The following is a 12,060-nucleotide window of genomic DNA, read 5'->3' on the forward strand; positions in this document are numbered from 1 at the left end:
ACTTTTTTGCTTTCATGCTTATAATTAATTTACCTAGTGCATCATGGCTTCCCTGATGGCTCAGTGGTAAAGAATCTGCCTGCATTGCAGGAGATGCAGGAGACGCATCATAGATTTGAGGTATAATCTTAGCACTCCCCAGCAGACAAATTCCTATACACATCAGCTGAAATTCTCCCTCCCTTCTGGATCCCCAGGTAGACAGGGCCTCCTTTGGCATCCAATCATGTGGGCAAATGAAGGCAAGAGATGGGCTATGAAATGGTTTAACTCTGTCAGCTAACACGGGCATTGCATAGAGATACCAGAATATGTACCCATCACTCTGGACGCTCAGACTCAATTTGGAAACTGCATTTCCCACTAAAAAGACTGAGTAGAAAATAGAAGGGACCAAGAAAAAGACTAAACTCCAAGCTCTAAACCCCTGAATATATAAAAAGCCACAATAAGTGATAAGCAGCAGATGTTTATTAGGGTATTAGAGGAAGCGAATGCAGTTGATAAAGACTATATATAAAATCTGAACTGTGAGCAGCTGCAGAAACAGAGAATATTATGCAGTTAGTAAAGAGGGATCTGATACAAGGACATAGTCACAAAGTACATATTGGTAAGGGGACAGAAGAGCAGGCCCCCTCCTAACATTTCTAAGGTTCAGGACAAGAGTACAACAGGAAGCTCACATAATGTAAGTCTAAATATTTAAAAACTATTAATCAGGTTTAAAAACTGGTAAATAAAACATGGTGTAACCCCCTACTTTGATAAATGTAATTGCATAAAGACCTGGAAGCAGGTTCAAGTAGAGATTCTGCATTGTCCTCTGGCCTGTGATCTACCTCCTTTTATCACCCAGGCTCCAACCACATAGCAAGAGACCACCTGTGCATCTATGACCAGTTCCATGTCTATCTGAGCTCTGGCGATATTACCTGGCAATAGGCACCCCCTGACCACACCACTGGCCTTGGGATTGTATACACACCATTATCAAGGTCCTATACTGGAGTAGACAACCCAAGAAAGAAGTATGTGCAGCTTGGAAGTGGGCTCAGGGCTATTGACAGGGAATTCCAGGATCCTAGATACTGACAGAGGGACTTAGAAGGGAACCTGGGCTCTAGATGTGCCCCATGGGGAGGACAGGATGGGCTTTTCTAAAGTGCTGAGACCAAGGCAGGGCCCTCTTACCTGAGTCTAAGACAGCACAGGCACATAGAAGAGGATCTGTGGATCCAGGTGATGAAAGAGCAAGAAGGATGCCTTCCAGGTAAGAGTAGGGACAATTATCTTAGTCACACCAGGAATTGCTGGTATGGCTCCAGCAGTTCCTGGTGAAGGGAAAATGGAGTTTCATGCAATAATAGCACTCTAAGCTATGCTATTTAAAAATTGGTATACATGGTTGTTTATTAGTTACCTATATATGGTTCTCATCCATAGTGTGGTTCAATAATTTACACTTTATCTTACCTCCTTGAATCAATGACTTGGGCAGATGAACTCCAGTTCACAATGACAGTACACAGTCTGGCACCCAAAGTGGGAAGATCATGTAATCAGTCTTCTCTTGGGGATTTAAAATGTTTAATCCTAGCTGGGCATGCTCTAATCACCTCAGTTCTATCACAATTATGGGGTAGGAGAGGTAATAGGAACAATAAGGAGACTAAAAAAAAGTAATCCATTAAATATATAGTAGCACTTTGCCATGTTCTTTTTTTATCCCCTCAATAAATCTAAAAGATGAGGTATCATTAAATCTACCTTGTCTCAGAGAGCTGGAATAATGCCACACAGCTCATGTTCCTAATAAACATTATTGTATTTTTTTCACTATTTTTTCCCCTATGGATTCTTTATGTGTAGGGTCCATGTTTCTACCTGGTGCATTGTAGGTAATTCATAAACATCATTAAATACACATTTGGTTTCTCATGTGGTTAATATTAATTATGTTTTCAAAAGTCCAGAAGGTAATGTGATATAGAGACCAAGTGTAAGTTAATAGACTGAGGTGTCCAAGAAGCAGGCATGCATAAGACTGGGGCCTGTTAACAATGTCATTTCTAGTCTCTAGAGTAGTTTGGCAAGTTAGGCTTGCAAAGGGGTTCACCCATGCTATGTTCCTGAAATGCAGCTGAACCCTCTCGTGGGAAGGGCTACTTGGTGCTCATCTGCACGGGACCACAGAGTGGAGGAGCACACAATATCCAACTCTGTGCTGAACAGCAAACAAAAATGAGTGAAGGCAAGGAGCCTGGGCAGAAGCGATGTTTTAATTGACCCAGGAAGACACACGCCTGGATAGAGGATGTGAACTAACATGTTGTCCTCAGCAAGGGGGGCTAAACTCTCTCAGCAAAGGGTAAGGTGCAGTGGGTCACGTCTGGGCCCATCTGTAGCAAGAGCAGTTCCATCACATTGTGCCCTTTTGCCTATAAAGAAAAGTGTGTTTGCATTTCCTAGCTGTTGTGGAAGAGGACAACCTGTCCTCCTTGGGAGATACTTTGATGAAAACTATCTACCTTTTTTACAGGTAATGCTGATCAGTAAACAAGCATAGATCTATTGCCCAATGGGTTTCCTATCATTTCCTCACTTGAATTATAATTCCTACCTGCTCTGATAGGCTGGAGGCATACAGAATGGCCAAGTGGGAGACAGCAGAGAATGGGCTGCTCTTGAAAGGCAAAAATACAGTGCTGGGCGTGGTCAATTTCTCCTCCCAGGCTCTCACAGGAAATCTGTCATCTCTGGGGAGCAGTAAGTGAAGGGCAGGCTGGCCTGGCATTGCTGGGAAATGGACAGGTCCCAGCTCGCCCCAAGGGAAATTCCAGTGGTATTCCAGTTATATCTAGGTTATATCTCAACTGAATGACTTGGAAGATTATTTGAATGCAATGAGTTAACTAATGGCTTTAAGAACCTTATGTAGCTCAGCCTGCCAATTTTTGCTCTGCAACTGCAATCAAAATACTTAAGAAGCAACAATTTCTTTCTAATGAGTTGTACTCCTTATTAATACAACTTTAGATCCTCTTTTTCAGGACATTCTCCTTCTGCCTCTTACCTCATAGGCTTGATGTCATTTTTTGCAGCAATTTGGGGCCCACCACCTGCTTCCAGCTCTCATAGTATGTGACAACTGATAGACTAAACAGAAATTCAAAAATAAAACTATATGGACCTATCACATAGGTCTTAACCATGAAACTAAATATAGTAGAGGGTGCTGAAAGAGAACAGAAAATATCAAGCATGCTTTTCATTTTGAGCCCATTACCTATTGCTTTTCATTGAAAGTTGGTGGCCAGCAGTGTCTTTCCAGTTCTCTTGAGATGATATGCTATCCCAGAAGCTCAGTATGATGGATGAGACACTTTTCATGACATCCATTTTTTGAGAAAGCACCAGGAGAGTTAAAGAGCCCTATTCCTGGGCAAGCACCCCATGGTGTTAGCCCAGTTGATATTAACCCTTTACAGTCATTCAGTATTTTCCCATTATTTTCAGGAGCAACAGTACTCTGAAAAGAAATCAATCTTTTTTTTTTTTTTTTCCAGCCATGCCACACAGCTCATGGGATCTTAGTTCCCTGACCAGGAATTGAAACTGGACCCTCAGAAGTGAAAGTGCAGAGTCCTAACCACTGGACCACCAGGGAATTAATTCCTCAAACCAGTCATTTAGAAGGTAAGAATTCAAGATAAAATATTATTGACTTGTAAAAAGTTGGAATGCATTTCTGCTTGATTTTCCCTCAGCAAAAAACAACATGAAAGAAGTAACTTTTCCTTCCAGAGTCCATCTGTAACTATGTTTCTCTTTGTGCTCATAGTGACCAAGGGTCTAGAGAAGACAGTTTCTCATAGTGGCAATACTTGGGCAGTGGTTGAGGCTAAAGACATCATTTCTGCTTTAAACTTGGCTTGGGGCATTCGTGTGACTGCAGTTAAGTCATGAGATTCCCAGCTTTTGTCTTTGTCAGATGTTTAGCAATTTTACACCTCATGCAAATATGTCCCCAGGAGGGAAATGCTCTTTAGCAAACCTACTTTATAGTATTGGATTTGGCTTTGGTGCCCATGGAGATATTTTTTTACCAGCTTTACAAACAGATCAAAGCTCTTTAAGCCCATGCTGCAGGCTTGTATCCAGGTTCATGATGCCTGTCTGACTGCCTCTCCCAAGCAAGACACACCTCTCAGCCCCTCGGTAAGATCCACAAATGATATTTGGGTTCGCTCCTTCATGGTGTCACCAGCTGGTGATGTGCTGCGGGTCCAGCTGTGGGCATTGTGTGTTGAAAACAGGCTTGAACTGAAAGCTGTCTCCTGGGTTAAGCAGCAGGTTTTAAGAGGAGTATGAGTCAGGCATTTTTCTTTATTTGCTTTACATTATGAGGGCTTTCTAACTCAGACGAGCAACAAGAAAATAGGTCAGTTCATGGATGTAAGATTTTCTCATAGAATGATTTCAGAAGGAGCAGCCAGGTTTGCATGAATGCTAAAGCCTCCTTTTGCAGTGGCAGGTGGTATTTTCCTTCCTGCCCCTCATTCCTTCTCTTCTCTAGGTGTGAATGCATGGATGCTAAGATGCTTCAGTTGTGTCCTACTCTTCATGACCCCATGGACTATAGGCCACCAGGCTCATCTGTCCATGGGATTTCCCAGGCAAGGATACTGGAGTGGGTTGCCATGCCCTCCTCCAGGGAACCTTCCCAACCCAGAGATCGAACCCGAGTCTCTTATGTCTCCTGAATTGGCAGGTGGGTTCTTTACCACTAGTGCCACTGGGGAAGCCCCCTCTCTAGGTTTATGCCCCCATAAATGTTTCCTGGGGCTTATCAGGTGGCGCTAGTGGTAAAGAACCGCCTGTCAATACAGAAGACATAAGAGACTCAGCTTTGATGCCTGGGTTGGGAAGATTCCCTGGAAGAGGGCATGGCAACACACTCCAGTATTCTTGCCTGGGAAATCCCATGGACAGAGGAGCCTGGCAAGCTACAGTCCATGGGGTTACAAAGAGTTGGACACTACTGAATCGACTTAGCACACACGTATGCATATGTTTCCTAGGGGGAACTTCCTTTCCAGGAGGAAAGTGAGAAAGCACCCGTTCTAAGTTCATCCTTGCTGTGTGACCTTGGGCAAGGTACTCAACCCGTCCAAGTGTCAGATTTCTTATCTGTGATACCAGTGTCATAATGCAGTTCCTGGTGTGATCATGAAGATCTCATTAAACACTGAATAAATGGTAGCTCTTATTTTGATGATAAGAGTGTGATAAGCCAATTTACTTGCCTGATGTTTAGCTGCTATTTACCTAGGTGTCAGGAAAGGTCTTAGGAAGCAGGCCATGGGGCTTCAGGGGGTGGGCCTCATTGGCTGAGGGAGGCAGGCATAGGTCAGGCCTGGGAATCCTGTCTCCTTTCCTGGAATTGCCCCCCCGGCAGATCCCTGAACTGGAGCCTGTGTCTCCAGGGGCCTTGGCCCTTCAGTGGCTGCTATTCCCTGTGCTGTCCTCCTTCACTTTTCAATCCCGTCCCACGAGCGATGTTCCTTTCCCCTCCTGCAGCGAGGGCACATCCTCCCTTGTTGCTCCACTGCTTCCCCATGACTTTTAAAAACATCCAGCTGAGTTTTCAAATATTGAACCTGTCCTTCGGCTGCTCAGGTGAAAGTTGGTCCCTTTTCCTTTCTCCATCTTGCCTATGGCTAGCGCAGCTGGCTGCAGGAGACGCACCTCTCTTTTCTTTTGCTCTATGTCATGTCAGTCATTCTCAAAGTGTGGTCCCAGGATTAGCAGCATCAGCATCCCTTGGGAATTTGTTAGACGTTCAAATTCTTGGGCCCCACCCCACACACCTTGTGGATCAGAAACTCTTGGGTGGGGCCTGTCACTCTGGGCTTGAACAAGCTCTCCAGGTGATTCCAGTGCTCATTTAAGGTAAGAGAATCACTATTCTACACCTTTGGATGCAGAATTTGTCTCTAACATGCTTCTCAGGGAAGCCTCTGGTGATGGGTATTAAAGTAAAGGACTGCTGTGTCTGCTGAAAGCATCCATTCTTGCACTGACTAAGCTGAGGCAGACAATCCCATCTGATATGGATTACCACTGGGGCACTGTCTAAGCTGGCCTGAAAGTGAAAGTCACTCAGTCCCGACTCTTTGTGACCCCATGGACTGTAATCTGCCAGGCTCCTCTGTCCATGGAATTCTCTAGGCCAGAATACTGGAGAGGGTAGCTATTCCCTTCTCCAGGGGATCTTCCCAAGCCAGGGATCGAACTCAGGTGTCCCACATTGCAGACAGATTCTTTACCATGTGAGCCACCAGGGAAGCCCAAGAATATTGGAGTGGGTAGCTTATCCCTTCTCCAATAGATCTTCCTGACCCAGGAATTGAACCAGGGTCTCCTGCATTGCAGGTAAATTCTTTACCAGCTGAGCTACCAGGGAAGCCCCTAAGTTGGCCTGGACTCTATTTATTTCTGCCCTAACTGGCTTCATGCCCTCCCTCTGCATCCTACTCCCCTGTATTCTCCCCAAACTCCACTCTCAGTACCTCCCTCTTCTCAGAACGAACCCGCTGACGCTTCAAATGTGCTGCAAGGAACTTGATGGACTTTCCTGATCAAATCTGTCCAGATTTGTTCTGCATACTTGGAACAGATACCCCAGTCATTTTTTCTCTAGTTTTATTGACATATAACTGGCAGAGAGTGCTGTGTGTTTAAGGCATACAGCATAATGACCTGACATACATACATTGCTAAGTGGCTACCATAGTAAGTTCAGTTAACATCCATTACCTTGGATAGTTAACAAAATATTTTTACCTTGTGATGAGAGCTTTTAGGATCTAAACCCAGGGACTTTCAAACACCCTGCAGCAGTGCTAGCTAGTCATCGTGTTGTACATTCTGTCCTCAGTACTTATTTATCTTGTACCTGGCAGTTTGTACCATGATTTCCCCAATCTTTAAGGTGAGATCCAAGTGCTCCAATTATGGAGACCACCTGAAGCTTTAAGAGGTTCTAAATGTTATTTTCCTGAGTACTGTGTCCTTTGCTCCACAGGTATGGCTCCGGTCTACACTGGTACTGCGGCTTCTCTTTTTCTGTTAGAGTTTTCAGGTCCCAGGGAGCCCTCTTTTTCAGTCCTGTCTCTAATAAGAGTGGATCCTGGGAGCATCTTTCTCTGGCCTTTTTTTTGTTTTGGTCACACTGCATGGTATGTGGCATCTTGGTTCCCCAACCATGGATGGAACCCACGCCCCCTGCATTGGAAGTGCTTTGTCCCAAACACTGGACCACCAGGGAAGTAAGTCCCTCTCTGGCTGTCTTATCTGTCTAGCCTAGCCTCCAAGCTCTCATTCTCCTTTCTGATTGTGTATGCTCAAGATGTCTGTCTCCCCTAAAGAAATCAGTGCTTGTTTTCCTCTCCAACCATCCCCTGGTTTGCCTGCCTTCTCTGTTTCTTCCCTTCTTCTTGGGCACTGGCCCTGGTAGGAAAGTCTGACACACACATATATATTTTTTATCCCATCATTTAATTGTAGAAAATTTCAGACCCAAAGAAAAGTGGACAGAATAGTACAATGAAAGTTTTTATACTCTCCACTGGATTCACCAGCTACAGACATTTTGCCACATTTACTTTAGCCTTTCTCTCTCTCTCTACACATGCATATGCACACACACACACACACACACACACACACACACACACACATACTTTTTGTCCCTGAACCATTACAGACATCATAACATTTTCCCCTTAAATATTTCAGCTTGTATTTTCTAAAGCAGGACATTCTCTTGCATAAACACAATATCATTATTATATACTATGTAATTCCAATCCCAAAGAAAGGCAATGACAAAGAATGCTCAAACTACCACACAATTGCACTCACCTCACATGCTAGTAAAGTAATGCTCAAAATTCTCCAAGCCAGGCTTCAGCAATACGTGAACCGTGAACTTCCAGATGTTCAAGCTGGTTTTAGAAAAGGTGGAGGAACCAGAGATCAAATTGCCAACATCCGCTGGATCATCAAAAAAGCAAGAGAGTTCCAGAAAAACATCTACTTCCACTTTATTGATTATGCCAAAAACTTTGACTGTGTGGATAACAATAAACTGTGGAAAATTCTTCAAGAGATAAGATTACCAGACCAGCTGACCTGCCTCTTGAGAAACCTATATGCAGGTCAGGAAGCAATAGTTAGAACTGGACATGGAACAAGAGACTGGTTCCAAATAGGAAAAGGAGTATGTCAAGGCTGTATATTGTCATCCTGCTTCTTTAACTTATATGCAGAGTACATCATGAGAAATGCTGGTCTGGAAGAAGCACAAGCTGGAATCAAGATTGCTCGGAGAAATATCAATAACCTCAAATATGCAGATGACACCACCCTTATGGCAGAAAGTGAAGAACTAAAGAGAGTCTTGATGAAGGTGAAAGAGGAGAGTGAAAAAGTTGGCTTAAAGCTCAACATTCAGAAAACGAAGATCATGGCATCCGGTCCCATCACTTTATGGCAAATAGATGGGGAAACAGTGGAAACAGTGGCTGACTTTATTTTTCTGGGCTCCAAAATCACTGCAGAGGGTGACTGCAGCCATGAAATTAAAAGATGTTTACTCCTTGGAAGAAAAGCTATGACCAACCTAGACAGCTTATTGAAAAGCAGAGACATTACTTTGTCAACAAAGTTCCATCTAGTCAAGGTTATGATTTTTCCAGTGGCCATATATGGATGTGAGAGTTGGACTATAAAGAAAGCTGAGTGCAGAAGAATTGATGCTTTTGAACTGTGGTGTTGGAGAAGACTCTTGAGAGTCCCTTGGACTGCAGGGAGATCCAACCAATCCATCCTAAAGGAAATCAGTCCTGGTTGTTCATTGGAAGGACTGATATTGAAGCTGATACTCCAATACTTTGGGCACCTGATGCGAAGAGCTGACTCATTTGAAAAGACCCTGATGCTGGGAAAGATTTAGGGCAGGAGGAGAAGGGGATGACAGAGGATGAGATGGTTGGATGGCATCAACAACTCAATGTGCATGAGTTTGGGTAGACTCCAAGAGTTGGTGATGGACAGCGAGGCCTGGCGTGCTGCAATTCATGGGGTTGCAAAGAGTCAGACACAACTGAGCGACTGAACTAAACTGAACTGAATATATGTAATTATATTATATGCATATATTTTAACTAATATAAACAGTCCCTAGTCAAATTACTCCAAGTATCCTAATACCTTTATGTCATCATGTCTATTTAGTTTTTTTTAATCTGGAGCAATTTGCATGACTTACTTAAAAATTTTTTGAACTTTTCCATATGGTGGCATTTTGGAAGAGTGCAGGCCAGTTGTTTTGCAGATTGTCTCACAACTGGGATCTGTCTGATTGTTTCCTCATAATTTGATCCAGGTTAAAACTTTTTGAACCAGATTACTACATAAGTAATATCCTGTTCTTTTCACACCCAGACATTGGTGCGATGTGCTGAAATTCAGGTTACACATGAATGGAATATATGCTATGATCCCAGAACCAAAGAGCAGCAGAGACCCTTACAGCCTCATGCAGCTACTTCATATCACAGGTGGATACACTAAGGCACCAAGAAGTCAAAGCCTTTCCCGCAATGCAGCTGGTGGCACTTAGCTGTGGCCGGTACACCATGTGGTAAACTCTCCTAAAATGCTAGCGTCCACTTTCTTCAACTTCTCAGGACTCCAGTGATTGTGAGAGGAATCCTGGAGATGTGGGCAGTTAACAAGTGTATACATACGCCAGAGAGTGTTATCTCGAAGTGTTTTTCTTTTCCCTGCTTTGAAGTCTGACAAATCCCCCTTGTGCCCTCTCTGAGAGATACCAAAGAAGAAACAAATGCCTGTTTTTTATGGGAAAGATGAGCTTATGTAAAGAGTGGCCCTGTACCAACCTTCAGAAATGCTTCTAGGTTAAGAGAAGCAGCAGCCCTGCACTTCTGAGCTATTTGCGTCAGTTTAAAAGGCAGATGTCTTTCCACTGACCTGTTTTCCAGTGCTATAATCCCATTAGCTTGGCACTGTCCTCTGGAGTTCTGCTTTGTTTGGGAATTTAAATTTCTTTATTTGTAACAGATCAAAAGCTATCTGGCACATATGTCACTTGTGGATCAGGGCACTTTGAAGGATCGTGCTCCCTTCCTGACTGCACATGTCTGCTGCTTCCTGGATAACTGCTCAGGGTCTGCCATCCCTCTCAATTTTAAGCAGCAACCCTAATTTCAAACCTTTCAACTCCTCTCCCTAAGAGAGTAACTACTAACTTTGTTGATGAATGAAAAACCAAAACTTAGTGTGAGACTTACCAGGCTGCTCCATGCTGTTGAGTAGGGCATCTCTAACAGACCCTTCGGTTTGGGTTTTGGTAGGGGTGTCTTGGGGCGTTGGTGTGCTAAATAGTCTGAGTAGTGGACTATTAGTTTGGTGGAGTTTGGGTTACTGTGGGATGTGGATCCAGTTGCACTTGTGGACATGGGACTTGGGAAAGGTTGGAGTTGGAGATGCTGAGAATCACCAGCATGTGGGAAGGAGTGGAAACTCCTTTGAGCGGAAACTTCCCAGGTCACGCCGCCACTCCTGTGAGGATGGTGTGAGAACAGAAGAGGCCCAGGAAAGAATCTGGCTAATGTTCACATTGAGGGGGACATTGAAAGGATGGAAACTAGTGAAGAAGGAGTACAGGAAAGAGAAAGAGACAGTATCGATCAGATAATGGAAGGGAACCATATCTCAATTCACTTCAGTCTCTCAGTTGTGTCTGATTTTTTGCAGTTCCATGGACTGCAGCATGACAGGCTTCCAGGTTCATCACCAACTCCCAGAGCTTGCTCAAATTCATGTCCATCAAGTCAGTGATGAAATCCAACCATCTCATCCTCTGTCATCCCCTTCTCCTCCTGCCTTTAATCTTTCCCAGCATCAGGATCTTTTCCAATGAGTCAGTTCTTCGAATCAGGTGGCCAAAGTATTGGAGCTTCAGGTTCAGCATTAGTCCTTCAAATGAATATTCAGGACTGATTTCCATTAAAAGTGACTGGCTGGATCTCCTTGCAGTCCAAGGGACTCTTAAGAATCTTATCCAACAGCACAGTTCAAAAGCATCAATTTTTTGGTGCTCAGTTTGCTTTATAGTCCAACTCTCACATCCATACATAACTACTGGAAAAACCATAGCTTTGACTATACAGACCTTTGTTGGCAAAGTGATGTCTCTGCTTTTTAATATGCTGTCTAGGTTGGTCATAGCTTTACTTCCAAGGAGCAAGCATCTTTTAATTTCATGGCTGCAGTCACCATCTGCAGTGATTTTGGAGCCAAAAATAAAAGTTTCTCACTGTTTCCATTGTTTCCCCATCTATTTGCCATGAAGTGATGGGACCAAATGCCATGATCTTCATTTTTTGAATGTTCTGTTTTAAACCAGCTTTTTCACTCTCCTCTTTCACTTTCATCAAGAGGTTCTCTAGATCCTCTTTGGTTTCTGCCATAAGGGTGGTGTCATCTGCATATCTGAGGTTATTGATATTTCTCCCGGCAATCTTGATTCCAGCTTGTGCTTCACAAAGCCCAGCGTTTCTCCTGAAGTACTCTGCATATAAGTTAAATAAGCAGGGTGACAATGTACAGCCTTGACATACTTGGAAACAGTCTCTTGTTCCACGTCCAGTTCTAATTGTTGCTTCTTGACCTGTATACAGATTTCTCAAGAGGCAGGTCAGGTGGTCTGGTATTCCTATCTCTTTCAGAATTTTCCAGTTTGTTGTGATCTACACAATCAAAGGCTTTGACGTAATCAATAAAGCAGAAGTAGATGTTTTTCTGGAATCCTATTGCTTTTTCGATGATCCAACAGATGTTGGCAATTTGACTCTGGTCCATCTGCCTTTTCTAAATCCAGCTTGAACATCTGGAAGTTCATAGTTCATGTACTGTTGAAGCCTGGCTTAGAGAATTTTGAGCATTACTTTGCTAGTGTGTGAGATG

General features: G+C 43.5%; 1 long non-coding RNA gene across 1 annotated transcript in view; it reads left to right on the forward strand.

The window, feature by feature from the left end:
* The window catches only part of LOC139176735 (uncharacterized), a 205,076-nt gene that overhangs the window by 41,645 nt on the left and 151,371 nt on the right, over positions 1 to 12,060 (forward strand). Inside the window, exon 3 of the long non-coding RNA XR_011561162.1 lies at positions 3,570 to 3,699. This is a non-coding gene — a long non-coding RNA (uncharacterized lncRNA). The remainder of the gene's footprint in view (positions 1 to 3,569; positions 3,700 to 12,060) is intronic.

This window comes from Bos indicus, chromosome 2, assembly GCF_029378745.1.
Source record: "Bos indicus isolate NIAB-ARS_2022 breed Sahiwal x Tharparkar chromosome 2, NIAB-ARS_B.indTharparkar_mat_pri_1.0, whole genome shotgun sequence".
Lineage (NCBI taxonomy): Eukaryota > Metazoa > Chordata > Mammalia > Artiodactyla > Bovidae > Bos > Bos indicus.